The 23955-nt window shown below is 42.8% G+C and overlaps 1 protein-coding gene across 3 annotated transcripts in view; it reads right to left on the reverse strand.

Annotated features, from left to right (window-relative positions):
- SOX5 (SRY-box transcription factor 5) overlaps positions 1-23955 on the reverse strand; it is a 599951-nt gene that overhangs the window by 414564 nt on the left and 161432 nt on the right. For 2 of the 3 annotated variants that reach the window (XM_088528386.1, XM_088528387.1), the window contains exon 3: positions 8933-8990. The exons of the other annotated variant lie outside the window; for it this stretch is intronic. The gene's annotated coding sequence lies outside the window, so the exon portion shown is untranslated. The remainder of the gene's footprint in view (positions 1-8932; positions 8991-23955) is intronic. 3 annotated transcript variants of the gene reach the window in all.

Below are 23955 nucleotides of genomic sequence, written 5' to 3' on the forward strand. Positions count from 1 at the left end.
ATAAAACAATTTGTTGAAATAATGAATTCAAATATACTAATAGGATACAGAGGTTCACCATTAATTGTTTAATCCATAACTGCATAATACTGTCCTGAATTATTTTCCTCCTTTTACCCCTACTAGGAACTGACACAAGTACAATATTAAAATAAATTTCAACACAACCATTTGGAAAATTGCTAACATTTTCTAGAACTTATAATTTTCTCCCCCCCCCCCCAACGGTAAAATACAGTTTAGACATCTTGGTAAAAAAACAGTTGCTAACTGTTATCTTACAATTTAGGGAGAAATCACTGTTTTAATCGTGACCTTTCATCTGTCCTTGATTGGGAGGAAAAGGGTGGGGGAAATTTGCCACTTACAGAAATAATCCTACTGGGCTCTCATCTCACTGATTGACAGCCTCATGTGGCTAAACACATTCACAATTATAAATAAAAACTACTCCTCTCAAAATGGCAGAACTTACCCTCTATCAAGCAAGACGTGCTGGAAGCAAGTACAGCTTTTAGTGGAGATGGTGAAAATGACCTTTGAAGCATGTGATAAATATCAGCTCCCCTATACTGTCCATCTCCAGCCACATTTGACAAAAAGATACTCCTGGTAGTTATTTATGTGATGCCCTGAACAGCTACACACTGGGTATGTCGTGATTACAAGGCTGAACAAATAAACAAATACAAGTTAATTTTAATTGCATGGTAATAATTTATGCCAGTAGGCTTTCTTCAGTTGCAGACCGTATGGGACTATGGGGTATCAGAAGAAAAGTATAGGAGAACTATTGGTCACAGTGTCCTGAGGGACATTTTCAAAGTGAGATGGATCCCTGAGTGCTCACTGTTTAAGCTGGTGCAAAGAACAGGGTCTCGCTGGCCTGTGACTTCGTGATGGAGCAGTTCTGGGATTCTGTTTTCCCAAGTTAATTTTCTATCCGTGTAGCTGTCTGAGCAGATTCCCCAGGGCAGCACCATGCTGGTTCGGGGGAAGCGGGCTAAGCCCATCACCCTGCCACGAGGGACAGGGAGCAGGGCGGCCCCTTCCCGCGCCATCTCCCACCAGGTCAGGCCGTGGGCCTCACCAAGCTGCATCCCAAAGCATGGTATTCTGCTGCTGAAACCACCTGCAGTGCCTCCCTGTGCCTCAATTTCTTCAAAGATAAAATGACTACAGGAGCACACGCAAACACACATACATACACTTCTCTGTGTATGGACTAGCTATCTAAAGTGTTCTGAGATCAGTGAAACAACTAGAGTGCAAATAAAACCTACCCCGGTTTTAATCAACCTTGTTTGTTTTGTTTTGTTTTGTTTCTTTTTTTTGACCAGTTCCCAACTGTTGACCTTTCTAGTGATACCTTAAGTATCACACAACTCAGCAAGGGGCAGAGAGGTGGATGTCTGCACGAACGCACTGCAGAGCAGAGCCTCCAAGCTGCAAAGATGACCTGCAAACCTAGAGAGAAGGAAGGACAAAACACATGCCCCTTTATACCTTCTTCCTGAAGACTTATGTTCAAGATCAAACCTCAAAACCAGAGCCAGTTGACTGAAAATGCTGGGTAGTGATCACAACGACCACACAAACTCCAGACCCTTTGGAGAAGACCCACTCTCCTCCTGCTCTGCGGACCTCTCTACCAGCTTCCGCACTGCAGCAGCACCCAAGTAACCAAGCGACAGGACACACAGACTGTTCTTATATGCAGACACCGGACATAGTGTCTACCTCAAATGGACTCCATACCACAGCATTAATAATAGCATTCCCATAAAAGCTCATTTCTAGAGAGCTAATACAAACTATGAGTTCTGCTATCTCGAAATCTGCTCGATGCTTCTGCAAGTCTCCTACAACGAGGAAGGGCTTCCCCCTCTACCCCCACACACAAATCCTGAAAACCAGAGAGCATCGGGGCCGGGTGCCTTGGAGCAGGAACTGCCACAGCAGAGCGGGGCGGGCAGAAGTAACGCGAGTCTGTCTAGGCAAGAGCAGCGCCAGCGCTGCCTCTAAAATTAGACAACAGGCGACAGCACCTTGGCTCCTGTCGCTTGCTGGAGACAAATCTTTAGCTCTTCCCGCAGCCAGGCGATGGCATTTCCATTCCTGCCTGCCAGCTCCAAAGAGCTGCGCTACCTTGGGCTTGGGCGAGCTCTTTGGCTGACGGGACAGGAAGAAATAAAAAAGGATGAAACCTGAAAAAGGTGGGAAGAAAGTTCTTGTTTGTTGTGGATGAAGATTCTAGCGTGGAAAGCAAACAAGGAAAACTCAGTGTGAAAGCAGGCGCTTTAATAACTTACATAGTTGTAACGGTATCACTTTTTAATCAAAAGATCTCAGCCACTTTCACATTTTCTTGCCAATACTCAGCATCACAATTTTCCTGTGACAGAGAGATGACTTATTGTGTCCACTTTTATTAAGAGTATTTAAGTTGATCTATTACTTCTATAAGTTACAGGCATATCCTACTGTCACAATCTGAAACACATTGATCCTCACAAATCTTCGGTGAGGCAGGGAAACGCTATTTTCTCCATTTGGGGTAATTGGAAACTCTAGCACAGACAGACCACGGCCGGATGTAAATGACCTAAAAAATCCACTTAATCCCTGTTCCTACCAGCTAGCCATTTCTAAAGAGCTGCAGGATGGGAAGAGCGAGGTTAGGCAGAATTTAGGCCCCACATCATTGGGTTTAAAGCTGCACTTCATGTGCCCCGGCATCTTTCCTGTCATACATCCTCGCAGTCTAACTGAGCCATAGCCCTCTCAGCTAGAAGCAAAAGAAAAAAAAACTCATCCTTGCATGCGATAACCCTATGTGGATTCAGCCACACAATCACTGCCTTAGGCTGTAAATTCTCAAAGGTTTTTCCTCCTTAACTGAAATACATACAATCATCCACAAAACAAATACAAAAAGAGTGAGTTTGCATCGACGCGGAACGCTGACCCTCTCAGTGAAAGGACTGATAAAGAAAAAGAGAAGTTACTTCTAGAAGAAAGCTTAGAAATTGCTTTCCTTTTCCCCTTTTAGTTACTTGACTTCCTTATAATAAACCATTTTGTGACCACGTGAGAGTGTTACTCTCTGCACCTAGTTCTGAGATGATGAACAGTGAATACAGGCTGAGTTTTTCATTTCGTTTTTGGAAGTGAAAAATCTCTCAGGTAAAAAGGACACTGCAGCTTTTTCTGAGCTACGTATGGGCCAAAGCAATGAGTGTTTGGCTATGTCTGCATGTGTTTTATAAAGTTTCCACGTGGCTATGGTCATTATTGACAAACCTTTCCCAAGGATTGTGTTTCTGCCAAGTGTGAAATGCAGTATATTTAGAGAAAACAGAAAATAAGAAAATATTCCTCACCCTACTCTTCTGAGCTGCCCCATAAATCAAGTCCACACTTTAGGAAATCATTAGATTGTTATATTACTATAAACGTTGCAAAATAAAACTCTGCTCCCCAAAAAAATAAGGTACAAAACCCATGTTTATATGTATATTCAAGTCCCACTTACTGTTATGTTTGACAAAAATGAAAATAAAGCAGCGTTTTAAGCTCACGGAAATGACAATATCGTGTTATCTAGGTAAGTAACACAAAGCTATTATTGAAATTCTGATAGCATTTGCTTTACTGGTAAAGGAAAATTACCTGTAATGCATAGTTTAAATAATTACTTTTAAACAAAAGCTTCTTTTTCCACATTGCTTATTTATCTTCTGAGAGCAGCTCAGCAGGGCTATGTATTTTATTAAAATTGCCTTCAGACTGCTAATGGCGGGGTGTATGCAGAAGCTATGGCTGTTGGACTCCTATTTCCAAGCGTTGGGAGTCAGTCCAGGCACCGAAGAGCCAGAAGTCTGCTGTGCATTTGCCTATGTTATTGACCCTAAACTGAAAGGCTTACAGTTGTGTGGGCAATAACAAAAACCCAGTTCTGAAGTCCCCCCAAAGCAGACGCTTCAACAAGCGCGAGCTAGGCCGTGGTGAGCTCACGCAGCAGACGACCAACAGAAACCACCCGGATAACTTTCTGGGAGATCTCGTTGCCCTCAGAGGAAGCCACAGTCAAAGTGCACTTTCATCCCTGCAGTAGAAGCCCTCAAAGCTGAAGTTCTCCTTCCGGAGAAGCCGTAGAGCAACCAAGCACCTGCGCTGGGGACAAGCACTAAAACCCTTGGGGCAAGACTTAGTGCGCAGGCCTCTGTGGGGACAAGGGGGTTGAGCCCCCTCTTTGGGCACTTGCGGTGACCGAAACCCCAAAGCTCTCACATGCAAAGCCTGCACACGTGTATTCTCACTTACTTAAGTGAGAAGAAATCAAACTGTGCTTTTAACGTACTTATTCACAAGGTTAAATTAATCCATGTTTAATATCTCTTAATATCTCTTATCTCTTAATATCTCTTGTTTAATACCTCTTTCTTTAAAATGATGAAACCTCCAGAAATGAAAACCAGCAAGATGTTTGGCATGGGCGAACACGATGACTTGCACCTCAGAACTGAATTTGATACCTACAGTAGCCACTTTCCCTCACTGAGCAGCCATCTGACTGGCGGCAGGGAAGGAGATAAAAACCTCCTGTGAGTCTGTAAAATGTTAGTCATTGCCAGAGGTGCAGCAGGAATGATTTGTCCACTGCACTGACCAGCATTTTGGCGAAGATTAGTAGCTCCATAGTACTGACATCTTTCTTTTCCTTTCTTTTTTTTTCCCTCCTTGAATTTTAACTAACTTTGCAATGACGCTTAAGGAAAACTGAAAATGTTTTCACTTAGCTGATTTTCACAGGTTCTGTGATGCCCACACACCACATCAGCTTCAAAAACAGACTTACTTATCACCTCAGAAAAACAGTCCAGATGCACACTGCTTCCAGGTAAGCTGGACTTACACCTCCCAGGAAGAAAAAAAAACACTAAATATACATGAAAAGCAGGAGAGCCCCATAAAAGCTCTTGACTCTTCCCCCCCAAATAAAGAGGATTTTCCTTTCCAGAAAAAAAATGAGCAAATAAATAAAACCACGAAGTTAACACCCACGGGATGTAAGCCTCAAAGCCAAAGGAAGGGAAACCCTTTCAGAAACCCTACACGAGGGCTGGCCAGCATTTCTGATCCAAACAGTGGCTTCACCTCCCATCAGGACATCTGAACTAGCGCTCCAGTTTTTCAGTAGTGATCCACTTATTCCCATTATCTGTTTTTTCAGAGGGAAAATCCTGCTCCTATCAAAAAGCATATCCTTGTGCAAAACGCACTTTAAAAAAATACTTGTTCAAGGGAGGAAGGGAAGTAATAGGAAGCCAAAGGAATATCTTGTCTTCAGGTGTGACTTAACAATGCTTTTTTAATCACTGCACTTTTTATTAATGAACATTTATAAAAAGCAGGCAAAATTTGTTTGCAGGAAACACCGTCCAGGAGCACACTGACATGTTAGCTCACTGGCAAGATGAAGTCTGAAGCAGTTTTATAAGCCACTGGATTACAGCTTTGGATCCCAAGTACTGCTGTTCTGAGACATTCCTAGGTTTTATAACATTTCTTTCAGATTTTGGTACCTTTTTTTTGCTCTCTGTCCCACCACATCTACCCTTGAAATATACTGCCTTTAGGAAGCTCTATCATTTGACTGGTCATCTACTCTGCTGCTTCTTAGACACACTAAATGTACATTGCTGTAAACAAGAGGTTACCACTCATCCTGATTAACGGGATCCCCAGACCATCAAGATTGCTTTAGAAAAGCTTTTCCTGGCTGCATTGAAACTTGAAGGGAAAGAAAAAAAAAAAAAAAAAGGAAAAACAAAAGTTTCTGCTAACACGCAAAAGAAAATTGCACCATGTTTTCTGCTGCACTCATCTTTATCATTTCCCAGTTTTCTGTTTGCTCATATTCTTACAGGGGTGTCGGTGGAGGATGTGCATGGTTTTAATGTGGGTCAGTCAGGAACAGTCACCTACTGGTTCCCAACTCCCAGAGTGGGTGCTGGATATAAAGCAAAGCGACAAGGGAAGAAGTTCCCCCAAGTCTCTCCAGTGCTATAAAATCATCCTCATCTCCTCCTCAGGCAACAGAGGCTCTCTTGCCATTGAAATCCACCAAAATATAATGGTTGAAACCTCAGCATACAAACACTCTGGAAAAAAAAAGCATTAAAAATACAATGTGGACTTGTTCTTTTGACACAAACATGACACCCTTTAGTGCGGGCAAGTCTACTGCTCAGCCACATCTCACATGGAAGCACCTTCCCACAAACTGCTCCTGCAAACAAGCATCAGCCATGGATTTTTATTAAAAAAAAAAAAAGAGAGAGAAAGAAAAACAGCTAAAACACAACTAATGCCATCCATGAAATAAAAGATTTACTACTTAAAATATGCAGGATGACACAGAGAATAAGTGGTGCACAGGAGTAGGGGTTTCCTCCCTTTCCCACCCAAACTCAAAAACACATGCAAATAGTGTGATCTTGCACATTACTACTTCAGCAGTTTGTTTCGTTTTGAAACCTTTCTGGAGGGGAAGTAATATAAGAACAGCAATTCCTCGCAACCCACATCCCACCATTGCCACAGAGACATAAACCCAAATTCTCAAGTTGGCCAAAACCATATCTGCAACAGATAATGAGACCATAATGAGAATTTGCCTCAGCACCTCCTTGTTATTTATCCAATGAGAAACCAACATACAATCTCTAACTCTTTTTCATCATTTCAAAAAAATCCCCTCTGCCCCCCAGCGTACAACAGCTGTCCAAATTGCAGACTACAGATTCAACATGTCATAGCACATGTGCATGGAGGAAGTTTCTGCAATTGTACAAATACCCATTATTTCTCATCAAAACTACATAGGAAGAAAAAGTCATTAAAATATATATTTTTTATTTGGGAAGAGGTTGAATAATCTGTTTTTAATGACTTTAAGAGAGTCTTATCCAGGAAAAAAAAGAAAGAAAAAAACTTCTCCCACTTTCAATCTCTGGCTGCTTTTCATTTTCATCAATAAAACAAGTTTGGCCACATGGTTCAAATTTTTTAGAGATTAATCTTTCTCCTGTCGTTTTTTTAATATGACAAAGAAAGGATGTTAAATTAAACTGAAGGGATAACAAAGCCATGTATATCTATACGTATATTTGCATATACATGAAAATGCTGTAAACTCTTTGTAGCAAGATTGCGTCTCTGTATTCTTACTGGCACTTATAGTCTGAATTTGATTGAAGTTTATAGTTACACAACATTTATGTGCTAAGAAATGATAATAAGAAATCCCTAGCTATTTCTACTGTGTGGATGGGTACATTTATGAAAAAAGTAATGTGTGAAAAGATAATTTATAAGTATCTGGGAGCTGAATGCATTCTGATCAAAGGCAATGGAAACAGAGGCTGAGGTTGAAGAGTTACCTGAACTCTGCCATATTTAAACTACCAGGTCCTAGCAGACATCTAAAGTATTATGAAAAAGCACAGAAACTTAACTTTAATACTAAACATATGACCCTGCACACACTGAGACAACGTGATGCATTACCCTGGTTTGCTCTGAGATGATGCAACTTTACAGCAAAAACCAGATGCCATTACACGGTTTTGAAAATTTCAAGAAACTGAGAAAGCACTTGCAAAAAAAAAAAAAAAAAAAAAAGAAGTTTCTTTTCTAACTTCCCCTAAACCGAACAACACATCCCTAATCATCGCCATGTCTAGCTCATGTCAGAGGCCTATTATTGACATGCACAGTGAAAGCAAACACTTCATCCTCATGCTGGAATTTCTGCAACGGAAACATCTATTCTGACAATGCCGCGGCTCAGTTGGTATCGATGAGTTTTATTCTAAGTGCGAGGGACCAAATTACTTCAGCTGGGGAGTGATTTACTCTCCCTCGGCACGGAGCTCCCCCGACCCTCGGGAGCGAACCAAGCTCGCTTCGCGCGCCTGCAGACCCTCAGCCTACGGCATTCCCGTGTTCCCTCCAAACACGGCACAGCACCAGGATGCAGGGCCGCAACCCTGGCACGCGCTGGGTGAGCTGCAGGGCAGAGCTGCTGATCTAGGTGCCAGGCACTTCTGGTGCTATTTACATTGTCGGGATCTCTAAATACTGAAATTAATATATATTCGCACAAATGTATTGGAGGGAGAGAAAAAAATATCCAGGACGCTTGCTGTCACAGCGTGCTATGAAAAGCAGCTACAGAAGCATCAGTCACTCGTGGAGCAGAAATTTTGCCCCTTTCTATAGGTTACACCCATTAGGGCAGTCTCATGGGGTCGAATGCTGCAATTTCACTCCAGAAGTCTTACGTAGCAGGAGCTCTGCCTTGGAAAGCGCCTGCAAAAGCCCGCTGGACACTTTATATAGTGACCTGAGCAGGAGTGACCCCGGTTATTAAGATTACTTGACGCAGCCCATTCAACGTGCTACCTGCAGCTGCTCATTACCTGCCAATATTTTGCTGTCCAGACTGATTTATCTGTGAGGCACAACTGCCTCGGGCCAAATGCTTTTGGAAGCAGGACAACTTTTCCCAACAACAAGTTAGGGAATATTATGCTTCCAAGTCCCCTGAGAAACTCCAGCGCTGCAAGCTTTGGAGGAAAGCTGGAAATCTGGCAGCTCCCGTGGCTTCTGTCCCCGAGAGAAAGCCCTTTGTCCTCGGATGCGCCGCGGCGCACGGAGTCCTCAGCACGAGGGCTCGGCGCCCCAAACTCCTCACGCCGCCCTCGGCGCGGGGGCAAGCGCAGCACGGCCAGCGCGTGCCCAGCTCGGCACGTCCCGAGCCGGGCGGATGCCTGGAGCCGAGCCAGCCGCCTTCCCGTTCGCACGAGCCCTTCCAGAAACACGGGCCCCCTCCCCTTCGCAAGGAAGAAAATCCACCTCCTACCTGCCAAGTCTCCCAGCTTAAATCCTCAACTTCTCGCCGTTTCCTTCTGCTTGCAACACTGAACGGGGGGGGGGAGGGAAAAAAAAAAAAAAGGAAAAAAAAAAAAAAGAAAACGTGTATCAAAGCACGAGCCACAGTTATCCCACACCAAAGCTCTTCCGTACACGCTACAGCCAGGGCAGCAGCCCCAAGGAAGCAAGAGGAGGGTTCTCCCTTCGTTTTTAGGGAAGCCGGATTAGGCCCTTAGTAAAGTTAGAGTAGGGAAAACCAAGCAGAGAGGGCTGAGGGCATCAAGGAAACGAGGGAAGGGCCGTGGTGCTTATACCTAAGCCCTCCAAAATACCTGCAATTTTGATTAGATTCAGTTGCCTCCACCAAGAGGCCAGTAAGCTGGCACAGGAACCTTTGGGGTCTCCAGGGGGAAGGAAGAAAAGGAGGAAGGGGCAGGCAGGAAACCGACCCACGGGCACCAAGAGCACTAGGATTGACAGCAGTTCCCATGGGCTTTGGATCTCACCCAAAGCAGCAGCAGCAGGGGGAAAAAAAAAAAAAAGAAGAAAAGGCTAAGACGCAGCAGGAATAGTGAGAAAAGAAGACAGAGCAAATAAATAAGTCCTAGAAATGTTATTATTGCTGCACTTAATAATAGCCGGGGGATTACAAGAAGGTTAGGTGGTCAGATTCTGCCTTTTAGGCTGGTAAACCCTGGTTTGTCCCATCAAAAATCAATGGAGTAGCTTTAGATTTACATCAGCGTAACTAAGGACAAAATCAAATTAAAGAGTACAGAGTAACTGGAGAAAACCCAAGCAGTATTGAGCGTTCCAACACTGGGAGGCACTCAGATACTATAGTGCTGAAGGCCACGTTAGCAGATTGATTACATGATTGATCCATCAGTAGGAGCTTTATCCAATACGCAGAGGAAACGGAGAGCTTTAAGTCAAGACTACTAATCAGCTATTATTTATATGTCCTGCACACTATACATACAAAGGAGATGCTTCGTAGCATGTGCAGTAATAACAGCAACCACTTATTTCCCACTCTTGACATCAATTCTAAAATGTTTCTTCAAGGTATTAGAAGTGTTTTGCAAAGGGTTTTCTGGAGGAAATTAAAAAAAGAAAAATCCATACACTTTAATGTTCTTAGTTGCATCACTTCTTCTTCTTTGAGTCTTAGAGATTGGCACCAAACTGTAAAACAGTTAAACTCAGAGCCATTTATGCTAGAAGTCATGTGCTGTCTTCTTGGAGGAACAATTGAGACTTTCTTTACACTTCAGTGCGAGGCTCATCATGAGTTTTGTATATGACAGTGTGAAAGTAGCGGTTTCTTTTCAACAGTTTCACGCTCTCATACACAAAGACTACTTACTTTTAAAGACGTACTTCCACTAATGTGTTGTCATTCCTTATAGAACATATCGCCACTCTTCTAAAAACACAAATCACAGTAAAAATTAAAGCTGTGATCTAAGTTTCTGAAATTTTCTTTTCTTTTCATTTTCTTCTAAAACCACTGCAATTATCACACTGTACATAGGACCACTGGGATTTCAAGTGATTTGAACATTATCTGTTTCTATCTAAGAATAAAAAAATCCATTCCAAGTCCTTTTCATTTCCACATTTACTTCACAAAATTCAATCACTTCCACTGGCACTTTCACCAAAACCAGTCATATTCTGTGACATGTCTGTCACCCACACGCTTGATTATTTTTTAATAGATGGCCTATAGGCACAGAGAAGATAAGGCTGTAACTGCTAACCTAGAGAGATTATTTAATCTCAGATGATGGAGATTTAAATTTATATATGTGGAAAAACAGGGGTTCTAGTTCCTAGTTCTAGTTCCTAGTGCCTAAAACCCAACTAATAATTAGACCATATAAAGAAAAGCACATTTTTCCTGTTAAAGTCCTCCTAAAAGGAGAATACTGGTTTTCACTCAGACTCGACGATGCCATTCGTTAAATTCTTTTCCAATAGGATCTATCCAGACTTTTCAAAATGTAAGGCACCTCTAAGCAGAACGATAGGGAATCCTTCCTGCAGTCTATTAGGCTGTGGAGCAGTAAGGTGAAAGCCATGCTTTCTCATACGGAGGCAGATTTGTGCTACATATGCTTATATTTATAACAAGGTTGTGTCGGACATAACGTGACATATAAAACACCATCAAACTCAGCATTCTTCTAGTAGTTTGTATATCACTGATGTGTGAAGAGCCCCGGGGCCTATTCCAAGGTCTAATGAACACAAGTGCAAATCTTATTATCCACCAAACTATTCTTATTCTTAAATCCATTTTTTTAAAGAAAAGAAGCAACATTTTTACAGCATTTCCACAGACAATATGTCTGTTTTTATCCCCACAGTTTGCTGCTAAGAGGGGCAGAACTACCTGACTTAAAACGCTATCTTCATTTTGAGATCTGGATTTGCAAATCATTGTCGTAGAGGGAGTCGGGACTGGAGAAGGTTCTACCTGGAGCTTTATTTGAGTGTTTGTACAACTTAACTCGGAGATCAGGCTTGTAACTATATTGTAGCAAGTTTATTGCAGACTATAGACTAGGAAATAGGCAATCAGTGGATCTACCTGTGGCCATAAATTAAGCCTCAGTGTTTTGGGCATAACAGTATTTGTGAGTTATCATCTGCTGCATAGAGGAAATGGAGCAGAAAATTTGTCTTTCAGTTATCATTTCCCTTTCTTCCATCTCCCAAAACTAAACAAATTAAAGACATAAAATTTGCGAAAGGTTTACAGTAGGGCCCATGCAAAACTTTCACCACAAAATGTAAAAATCCCTTACGGTTCATTACAAATCTGAAAAACAAGGCAGTCTACTGGTGAAGAATGTTCACACAACGATTAAGGTATTGAAAAGAAAAACAGAAACTAAAGACAAGATGAAGGAAGAATTATAAATTTTAGGAAAAAAAAAAAACTGATTTAAGCAGAGCGGTTTCATATGCTATGGCCAAAAGCCAGGGAGTATTAATATTTTCAGAAACTGAAAACCATCTTGATGAGCAACAACTGTGTGGGAGGTATTTTACATACTCTTTCAGGCATCCCAAAGCTTCTGCTTAATAGCAACCCATCTTTGGGTGCAAGCAGGCAACTTGCCTCGACTGTTGCGAGAACTTCACAATTCCCCCGAGGAAGGCATCAACGCTGATACCCGACAGCAGTAACAACAGGGATGAAGTTTAGATTTTTCATTGTTTGCATACAGAAAAAGAGAAGATAAACAGTTTGTTCCAAACGCTGTATCACTTTTCACTTGGAAGACAACCTGCCTGCTTTCCTCCCAGCCAGCAAGGAACCAACCTCAGAGAGCCCATCATCACTGAACTCTGCTAAAGGAGGGCTAAATTCCAGTGACTCAGAATTCAAGAATAACATCTCACTTAAATGACTCATGTGTGGGGGTGGTTTTGTAGGCAACCTCAGAAGGATATTTACACCCTTTTCTCTGGTCTCACTGCAATATCGGACTAAACATTTCTTAAATCAAATATGGTAGAACCACCAACAGTCCGTTTGCGCTCCGGGTGAGCTTGGCAAATGAATTCAAATGAGAACAAAAACTAGCCTCAGACTGCCAGATTTTAATATCCTCATATTTTCCAACGATGGTGTAACTGTAATTAAAGACTCAACAATAAAATACATAACCAAATAAACATTAAAGTCCCCTGGGATCCTTTGGGGATACACTGCACTATATAAATGTGACTTATTATTATTAAATAACAAGCATTGGCCATTTAAATTATACAATAGCTACCTGATTATATTTAAGCAAGTTAAAGCTCTCATAAAAATGATTATATATATATTCTAAATTAAAGATATTTTTACTGCAGCTCAAGGAACCTAAACTTCTTTGAATTAAGTGTGTAAGAGCTCTACAACACCTGGGGCTTGTTCCTGCAATACTGAGTCAGTAGAAGCTCTGCCATTTTAAGACATGTTGCAAAGAGTTAAACAAATTAACAATTCTACCCTTATCAAAATGGAAAATTTGAGATTTTTTTTTCAATATCATTTGGAATTTTACTTACTGCTATCTCTAGTATTAATTCTGAACCATCTAAAAAATAATTTTGACTATAGCACATGTTGTGTATGTACTAAGAAATTCTTTCCATGTAATATAGTTTAATCTGAGGTCAAATTAAACCAGTTAATTTAGTGCTGGTTCAGTCAGCCAAGGACATCATGAACCAAGGGAGAAAACTTAGCCTTCTTCTCAGTGGTCAGAAATAATCCTGAGCTAGCCCTCTTCTTTGATACATGCCCTGAGACATAGCTTCCTATATAGCTGCCCCAAGTCTTTGTCATGAAAAAGTCTCTGTATTTTAGGCTGCAGTCAATTCTGAAAACATCATTGCCACTCATAGGTCAGAACCTCAAAATCGCAAGATTATCCATAAGGCATAATGACATTTCATACAAGAATGTGATTATTTAGATGTAATTATTTACTTAGTTTCAGAAAATTATAAATCATGTCTTTGAGCTTTTAATTCATAGGGGTAAAGAAAGAATTTAGCTGAAAGTCCATCCTAGGAATCCATAACCCCATGAGATAAGGGCAGAGGAAAACTTCCTTTTGCTCTGTCCCAACAAACAATATGAGCCATCTCTGCTTCTCAAACTCTGTTGCACAAGCTTAAATAGCACTTGGATCACCATGTGGTGGCTTGGGAGAGGTCTCAAATCTAGTCAAAACCTTTAAGTCAAATGTCAGTTTTTTGTCTGGCCTTCGCCATGTCATTTCCCTTGCTTAAGGCTTCTCATCTGTGGAACAGGGTAAAGGCTTTAACCTCATTATTAATGAAGAGCATTGTAGCTAAGTTCCATATTACCATTATATTCCTATGATAACATATTATCAGGTCTTACGGACTTTTTAGAATCAATAGAAAACTCATTCTAGAATCAATGACCTGGAGCAAGTGAGATCTAACCCAACCCTGTATTCAGGCATCCAGGTAAGAACACTGTCACCAAAGGATTGCTCTTATGGAGGTGGACAGACCACCCAAGAGGAGGACATCAGCCCTAATGAGGGCTGAAAAATGATTTTCTCTCTCTGTTGACAATGTAAAAAAGTCAGTGACCTCAGGTAAGTGTCTAAAGTTAGGAAGAGCACAGAGCCACAAGCTTGGTTTCATCAATCAGCTGTGAGGTTTTCTTGCAATTTTAATTGAAAACTCTGAATTTTGAACCAACCTTCTCTCATTTTGCTCTCTTTTCCCCAGGTTAATACTTTAAATCAAGAAATGAGAGTAGGTTGATTTTTTATGTGGAAAAAAAGCACTATTGCAAAACATTGCAAATGTAGCCTTATTAATTTTCCCTGCCAGAAATAGAAAAGGAAATTTCTTTAGTTTCAAAAACTGTTATTTCAAAATAGAAATATTTAATCTTACTTTAAAACAGCTCATCTTCATTTTAAGTAAAAAAAGAGAGACAAGAAAAGGGAATTAGACTTCAATGGAAGCTAAGATGGTGCTCGTTGCAGACCCATCTCTCCAGCAATGCAAACAGCACCGATGATATGCGATAGACCTCTCACACATCCTTAATGACTATGGTGGAGCTGAGCCAATTTACACCAGCTGAGAATCTGGGACAGAAGCCCCAGCTGAAATGAGGGCTTCCTTGCAGGAGCCCCTGTACACATGCAAAGCAAGCGACAGCCCTCGCAACGCCGCTCGTAATTTAAAAGGACAGCAAAGCAAAAAGGTGAGAAGTGGGGATTATTATGAAAGGGAGAGCGAGCGACCTTCCCAAAGTCACAAAGAAAGCTGCAGCAGAGCAAGGCTTGAAATTGGTCAACTTGGAGCCCCTGACTGTGGTTTCATCCTCAACACCGTTTCTTGCGGTCAGGGTGGATCTCTCCACAGCGTGTCTACGGGCGCCGTCCGTCAGTGCGGCCGCGACGTGTCCCGATGCTCGTGCCCGTAGGCAGGAGCAAGAAGGCCAAGCCAAGGGTGCCATCTCCAAGTGGGAAAAGGACCGGGGAGGCGCAGGAGGGCCGGGGCAGCTGCGGCGAGGGTGCCACGAGATCCATATTGCTGTTTCACAGGAAGGACACAGCGTGTCATAACGAATTACGGTTAATTCACGCCGGCAGTGCCGCTAGATTGAGGCCGGCAAGCGATGATGACAAACAGCACTTGCAAGATCACATAATGAGGGGGCAAGGCTGCTTCGCCGGAGCCGCTTCACTCAATTAGTGGACAAGGCTTTTAATGCTGCAATGCACAACCAAAGCAATTTTGATTACTTAGAGCTAAGTCTCCATTTAGAATGAGTCAGAAGCTGAAACATTTTTTTTTCTTTTAATATAATTTATCCACAGAGTATTCGAATGGTAATAAGCTATCTGAGAGCTAGACACATTAGCCTCTGTTTGTGCCTAGGCAATGTGGAGATACACTTTTTAAAACAAGTTCAAATACTATCTATTGTGTCAAATAAAACCTATAAATAACATAGCAACCAAGCCATATGCTGAAACCAAATTTTGCTCTAACTTACTCTGAAACTTTGGCACTTTTAGTAGAGCTGCCAGAGGTTTTTGACAGCACTCAACTATATAGATGCTGAGACTTGGACAGGCATAGTTTGTTCATGCCTTTTATTTTTGCTAGGTTTACCATTACAGGATTGATTCTGGGGCCAAGGACGAAAGCTGCATTCAGTCCTGTATAGTATGTAAGCTCTTTTTTTTTTTTTTCCTCCTTAATTTCTATAATTCAGGTTTTGGATAAAGTGTGAATTGATTCCCATCATCTGCAAGGTGCGGCCATCGAATCCCCCAGCTTACCTGTTATGGACTGATTTAAATTCCCAACCTGCTTGGGACCAAGGACTTGAACCCTTGTGTATCATATCTTAAGTATATAATGTAATCAGAGGTGTATTTATCTGCTTATCTGTCTTTGTGGTTGAAGATCTGCCTAAGCATTTCCATATTCAATGGCTGAGGTGTTTGCACCCAGTTCCCTACTTTCACAGGGATCCACCTGCTCCCAAGACTGGAGAATTACTCCTTTTCCCCCTTCAATGAATGTATATGTATGAGTGCATGTATACACAGGTTAAGAATTAAATGTGAGAAGGAAGGCTATATTTGAGACCTTCCTTCAGTTTAGGTAGAGACAGGATTAGAAGTCACATCTCCTACACACTTGTCATGAGGCTACACAGTTACTAAGTCTTCTGGGAAATCCCAAGAAATCAAAATGCTTTATTTCTTAAGTACTGAAATGAATCATTCTTATGTTCAGGAATATATTTTCATCTTTATTTTGGCTGAAATTACTTATCAGATTTGACCCAAATTTCCGAACAACTTCAGCTGCTTGGAAACTGAATTTGGGGATGCATAAATTTGGTGCTATTGGAGGGAAAAAAAAAATCTCTACCCACCCAAATATGCAACATTTCACTATTTCGTTGGGATTTCTCACAAGTGGGTGGAAGGGATTTGGAGGGACATAGTTAAGATACAAAATCGGTGAGATTGCATATCACCCACACTTTCGCCCATAGCTGGTCTAGCACAAAACTGGATTTTTCCATTGATCTCTGAAGCATCAAGTACTGCCCAATTTTAGTGGCAGGCCTCCCAAAGCAACAGCTCAAATGTCAGATGCTTTAAAGACATGGAGTGGACACAGGGTTTGCCCAAAGCACAGGGCAGGAACATTTTAAACTGCTTCATTTCTCAGCTCCAGTACAGCTATATATGTATAATTTATTTAAGATTTGACTCAGCAGGGTAGCTGCATGCAATCAGCATATTGTTTTTGTGAAGGTTTTCCCCCTATTGCCCCTTAGACAGGTTTTAACTGTCAATATATTGGCCTTTCAAATTTTTGTTTTCATAATACCATAAGCTATTTGAACATTACATTATTGTATACTAATCATTGCTTGTCCAATTTTTCTGAGCCTTACAGGCGACAGCAGAGAACAAGAAATGCAATTTAGCTGGAACTTTAAAGTAGTGTTTCGTTACCAGCCAAACTAGGACTCATTTATGCATCTCTCGCTATTTGGTTTTAAAAGTGAAAGAAAACTAGTTGCTTAAATTTGTTCTTTCAAATTTCCACACATCTTTTCCCTCCCTCAAAGGAGGGTTTTTATGATAATAGATTAGCTGATCTTGAGATCAGGTAGAGATAGATACACACTTACAGTCCTTCAGTAGTCATGATATTTCTTACACTCACATGAATTAAAGATCGCCTAAATCCTGCATCTGAACACTTCCAAGCTTTAAAAAGATACACATCTTTTGAATCTCATATCCATCTCATATTTGTATAGTGGGATGAGCAAATACTGATTCAATCACACCGGAACTCTACAAAAATTGGATCTTTCAAGATTTGATGTCTCTTTGTGAACTTGTCTACATAAAGAGCTATTCTTGAAAAACAACTGCAGAAAAGCTCCACTCTACAGGCATCCCTTTTCCATTGCAGAAGGCCTTTGTATGGCTTACCTTTCTTTCCAAGTGGATTACACTAAACTCCAGAAGGTACTTTCAGTGAAGTAAGGCGTCCAAAAGAGAAGCGAGTGCAAAATAGGATTGCACTTTTAATACATTTCCAGGCATGTTGTACAAACATGACCTGAGACAGAGAAACCCAGAAAAGTCTCCTCTGATGTAACAAAATGCTAGGTGCTTGATGAAAAAAAAGATATAGTGCAAAATTCAACAGTTTACATTCTAGATCAGGTTAGGGTAGCCAACTGCAATGGTTCTGTTATAAATTAGAAGCCACCAGCTGGCCACACTAAACTTGAATCTCAACCTTGAAAATCCCAATTATACAGGTGCGGCAGGGACAGCATCTTAGTTAGGACATACAGGATTTCAAGATGGACTTCACATTGCATGTAATACCTCTCCAACCATTGCTGATGGTCCTGGGTACTCCTCCTCCCTCATCTCCTCTTCCTTTCCCTCTTCTCTTTCTCTTTGACTAAAAGAATAGAGGCAGTACCTAAAACAACTTACGTTAAGAGCCGCTTGGTTCCATTAAAAGAACAAAAACTTCTTCAAACACAGCAGGCACAGAAAGCAAACCCATGGTATCTTAAACATTTAACTATAATAGTCCTTCATGAAAAATAGGAAGAAGTATTTTAAGTTTCCACACAATAGGAAAAGTTCACTGGAGAGAGCTGTTAGTAGTGAAGCAGAGAACTAGAAACTGAAAAAGGTTAAGAAACATCTTCTTTATGAAAAATGGTAACTCAAATAAACACTCAGGGGGACAGTTATACATATGTTTTTGAACTAAAACTCTAACCTGGCATGATTAATTTTGGCCTTAGTTTTGTCAAAATATTGGCGTCCATATGGCACGAAGCAAGTAATTTCACATTCCCCTATTAAACGCCTATGTGTTTTTCCCCGTCTATTCCCTCCTCTCCCACCACACACTGGCAGCCGCTAGCGGCAACGCCAAATGCCACAGCGACCCCGCGAGCCGGCTGGCACGAGCGCGCGGCAGCCCTGGCACGCGCCGCTGCTCTGCGGAGCCGCGGCCCGGCCACGCGCCCCTGCCTGGCAGCTGAGCACCCTGCCCACCACAGCCCCGGCAGCAGCGGGGGCCGCGGCTTCGACGGTGCGGCCTACGCGGTCACGCTTCAACCGGGTGCTAATGGCGCGTTGTGCGTCTACGCCCTGGCCCTCAACCCTCAGTGCTTCGTCATGAGGGAATGTATGAATCTTCTATATCCAGCAACACGGAAATCTGCTGCTGTGGGCAGAGAGGATGGAAATTGCTGCAAAATGAGTAAGAAGGAAAAGAAACATCACTCAGGCCAGCCAAGTGAATTTATGCACCAATAAAGGGCCGCACAGAACCTACATGTCTGTGTTGGGCAAAGCCATGTCACTCCTTCAGGTCTTGCCCATAAAACTTTAGTGAGCTGAAGGGAAATGGGAAACATGGAAGGCTTTGCTGACCCTGGCAAGGCTCAGACTTGTGCATGAGGCTTAAACACTAAGTCATTCCCTTCTCTGCTCCTCTTGAAGTTGTGCCTGTCCCTTTCACCCATAGCACTACTTATTTCACTATTTTTTAGACAAAGACTTAGCACGAGGATTAGGAAGAAATTTAGCGTTTGCTTAATGCACTGAACTCAGGGTGTATCCACCTCTGAGCCGGTCTCAATGTAAATTCGCAGAAGCCGGTCAGAAGTGGCGAATCCAGCCTCCCAACACAATGTGCCCCCAACGCAACACCCAGCTACAGGAACCGCACCTGGGCGACGGTCACATCCAAGCGGGTTCCCCTTCTTCACTTACAGCACAAAGCGGTGAACCGCTCCTTTGCGACAGCCTCTATTTCTAGGGAGTTGGGGGAACGTTTCTGCCAAAAGTGCCTCTCTCGTGCTGTTTGGGGTTCCATCCCCACAACACCCCCGCCAGACACCGGGCTGTCGGCTGCTTCCCACCTCACTAAGTTTCTGCAGGAGCAGCAACTCCACCTAACAAATGCAACTTTAACAACAGTAAAACAACCTAATAGCTCAGCATGCCGGGGGGCTAATGTGGTGGGCCATTTAACGCTGCACTAAATAGCCCCGGTTTGATTCTCACTGCCAAGTGCTGAACTGAGAATTGCAACTGCAGGAGCGGTTCCTAATTCATTAGTTAAAGGGGGTCATTGCTCATAGGGTGGGGAAGAGGAAAGGGGGAGGGAGGAAAGAAAAAAAGAAAGAAAAAATCAGACAACTCTCAACATTCAAAGTCAACAGAAGGTTGCACTCCTGAGAGATGCAAAATTCAGCTGAAAGTCTGACAAAGCTCTGCAGCTGGGAGGCCTGTGGTGGTTTTACTCGACACTAAAAAAGTTGCCATCAGACACTTGTAACCTGTATAATAGGCTTGGTGGGAATAGGGAAGCCGAAAATGAAAGGAAGGTGAAAACATCTTGCTAATAACGCTGCCGTTTCATTTCAGTTGGCCCTCAAAACTGTGCGGCATGCAGGCTGCCAGCATGGCAAAGCTGCAACAAAATAAATAACCACCTCTCCAGCTACACCTCCTAAAAAAAAAATCACCAAACCCCCCAAAAAGACCCGACTGCCAAGGAGATGGCATAAAAAACTTAATAGATACAATGAGACAGAGAAACAACTGCAAATTTACAGGATCCGTCAGCAAAAGGAGAGCTTTCTTCCTGAGCGCTAGAACCCTAAAACAACCGACTTCTCTAATTCCTGCCATCACTCAGATTGGCCTTGAATTACCTCCTGATAGGCCTCCCATGTGCTTGCAGATGAGAGAGTGTAATGGGGATCTGTTAATTAACTAGAAGCAAAGTTGCACGGTGGGGATCAAACACTGGATGCGTCCTAAAACTCCCACAGAGAAGATGAAATGCAGCGCAAACTTTAAAGACTTCCCGTCATTAGCCAAGACCTTGGCTGCTCCTGGCCCAGACCCCTCCTGTTCCGCAGAACAATGAGGACAATGATGGCAGAAATGAAACGGTGCAGCGAGGAACAAAGGATTTAGCTATTTACCCACCGAGCCAGGAAGGGAACAGAGGGGCAGGGGGAGGGGAGCTGGGCTTTTTTTTTTTTTTCTTTTTTTGTCTTTTTTTTCTCTCTCTCTCTCTCTCTCTCCTTCTTCTTCCCCTGGTTTCTGCCTACTTTTAATTAATTTATGGCTGCCAGGGCCTTGCACACAGAGCACTGGGCTGCAGCGTGGCCCTAATACACCTAATGTCTGCTCTCTGCTCCCGGGCGGAGTGGGGAAGCAGCTGGGGCAAAGGGAGCAGCCAGGAAGGATGAGGACAAGGAGGAAGAGAAGTGTCTCCCCTCTTTAAAGCAGCCTGAAAGAAGCGGATGGAGAGGACCCAAAGGTCAGGCAGGTCTGTCCTGTCATAGCCCCCATGCAGACCTGTTCTTTGATTTCCGGGCATAATACAGCACGGTGGGCACGACCTGCACCCGATATCAAAACACAAAGGGGCGATGCCAGGAGCGTCCGCATTCGGTGTCAGCGATGGCCGCAGTGAGAGCCCGGCAGCGGCTCCCTGCATTTCCCGCGCGCTTAGGCTGGGCTGATAAGCCCGGCTCCCCAGCAAGGCCGACGGGGCCGACGCGGCACTGCCATGGCTACGGCCGTAGCTGCCGCGCGCAGCACGGCCCTGGATCTGCCCGCGGAGAAACGCTGCTGCCGACGGCCCCACCGAGCACAAACCCCCTCGGACACAAAGGACGGGCAGTTCAGGTTACCCTGCAGGTAGGAAGCAGGAGTTAGGTAACCCCAGACTGGGGCCCTACCAGAAAGGCAGCTGCATGCAAGGCAGGGCGCTATAAGATATCTAAAATAGCATTAAAAACCTATGTTTAGGCAACAGACTTCATCACCACAACACCTTAAAAATCATGACAATGGATGAAGTACAAGAACATGAGTGTAACAGGGTACTCTGATAGGAGCATACCACAAAAATAGATGTACTCTATCAATGCTTTATTATTCTTTTGCCTTCCTTGGAAAAAAGGATGAGAAATGGAGACTCCTTAAAAAAACACCACACACACACAAGTCCACAGCCGATCAGATTTATTCTCAGCCTACTCAGTGGCGTTAGGCAGAAATAGTTTCAGCTCATATTTTGCATATCATTGCTTTTGATAGGGAATGAAGACGGGAGCAGAGGCTATGGAAATCCTAAGGCTGGACACTGGCCCCAAGTAAGGATAAAGTATTTGCAGTATTTTCTGATTGCTCAAGACAATTATTACCTGTGGGGTTTTTCTTTTTAAAAAGGTAAGATAAAAAGTATTACCAAACACTTCTGAAAACTGAAGGGGAATAAGCGTTCTTTTTCTAGACCACCTGTTCTGGGGAATCTGCAGCTGTTTCGCAGTTCAGGGCAACAGAGGAATCCTTCTATGCTTATGGTTAACAAGAGCAAAACTGCAGCTAGAAGGCCCATCGGCACATTCTGATGTGGGGGAGAGCATCAGAGAAAACTTGTGAGCATTAGGTTGCATGTTGCCAAACCTTAAGCACCTCTGACTCACAAGGGGGGCAGGAAGGGAAAGTCTTTTGACCATTACCAGTGACACCGATGACTTGAAGAGCAAGCACCATCACCACTCCTGCTGCCTGACTTCAGCCCGAACCTTCCTCATCTTATTGATCCAGGCAGGTTTGTTTGGACTGGCTTTTGAACTGGAAGTAGTCACTTGGAAATTTTCTACAGAGAAAGAATAAAGAGAACTCGCTTACTGAGATTTGTTTCAATCTCAAGCAGAATGTATAAGATTGGAGCTCCAAGGAAGAGAAAACCTGCCCTGATTCATTAACATGAGATAAATTCATTAGCTTGAACCTTACAGGAAAAGGGTCTAATGCATGAATTAACAGAGTCCAGGTTTCAATTCTTTGCTTTTATGCACCCCTGACAACGAAATTATTGTGTTAGAATAAGTGATTTTTAAAACTCTGTTTTATTAATTCATTTGGCTTATACCACAGAGGGGAAATCATCCCATCACAAAACCTGCCAAAAGGTTCGGTTATTATTAGCCTCTAAGATGCAGACTAATTGCATTCTGTGTTTTTCACCAAAACCAGCTGAGAGCCTGAGATTCACAAAAAGGATACTGCACACGCTCAGGAATCTGCCTACCATGAAGATTTTTCATTACGCATTTGACATTAGTGATCCCCAGTATAAAAATCTGTCGTTTGTTAGGCTCGCATCCCGGAGACTTCAGGAAGCAGCACATGAGCAGTCCCGCTGCACAGGGACTATCCCAGTGCACAAACTAGCACGCAGACTTGCTAGCCCTTCAGGAAAGCACAGCCTTGGACTATCCCACTGGACACTGCAGAGCTCGGCCCAACTGCCTGACATAAACCTTCTCAAATGTGCGTCTTTCACTAATGGGGGCTAATGCGAAATGGGCTGTGCCTCTCCTACCCTTTAAAATATCATCGAAACTGATATCCAAGCATCCTACCGCTGTATGCTCCTCATAGTTTTGTATCATCTCTTCTCTTGACATTAGTTCAAGTTGAGGAGGAGCAGCGCCCAAAAGGGAAGTGACTCGATTTCTGCTACATCCCCAGTCACTCTCTACTCCCACTCTAATTTCTTCAGGCAACAGCATCCCAGTAAAATCCAATTTAACATAGGCACTCTCTACTAAGAGTTATTCTGGAAGCAGGAGGAGGGAGAACACTGGTGTCCTTGACACTGGTGAAGGGCCGAAGTTCAGCAAGTTGAATCAGGAGCACCAGGGAGCCAGGTACCCCCCTTTTAAGAGGAGCTATGAGCTGTTAAATCAGCTCAGCCAAAACATAACAGCTCTAGTCAGCAGGGTTTTTTGTGCCTTTTTTTATTTTATTTTTTGGGTTTTTTTTTTTCCCAGCAGGAAAAGTCTTAATGGATTAATTTAAACAATTCATTTTATTTTGACAATTTTCCTCCTACAAACACTTGTTGATAAAGAGTTGAAATCAGCTGTATAAATAAATATATACACAGAAATACATAATAATAATAATAATACAAAGCATAACCATACAGGAAACTTTTGCTGGGAGAAGCCCATCGCTCCCACGAGCATCCTCCTGCCCCCAATTACATGATTCGGGCAGCTGAGGAGCAGCCTCATTCCTCTCAACAAGGACCTGCACGGCCAGGTTACAGGTTGCTGGCAGCAACATTCAAAGTGAGTGGGGCACACAAGTCACTCAGAAGCAACTGGGCTTCCCAGAATTATTGGTATGGGGATCTCTTTCCATCTATAACGGATGGATCACTAAAATGCGAGTCATACAGAACATTTATTTCAGAATTATTTCTTACCAGCTATAGCAATTCACCTAAATCTAAGAATTGTATTTTTCTGCCTGGTTCGAAAGACACCCCTTATTCCACCTTCTACGCCGAGGCAAAGCAATGCTATGGAGGTATCAGCATCAGGACAAG

The sequence above is a fragment of the Tinamus guttatus genome, unplaced genomic scaffold (genome assembly GCF_059628265.1).
Source record: "Tinamus guttatus ecotype Peru unplaced genomic scaffold, ASM5962826v1 Tinamus_guttatus_pri_ptg000308l, whole genome shotgun sequence".
NCBI lineage: Eukaryota > Metazoa > Chordata > Aves > Tinamiformes > Tinamidae > Tinamus > Tinamus guttatus.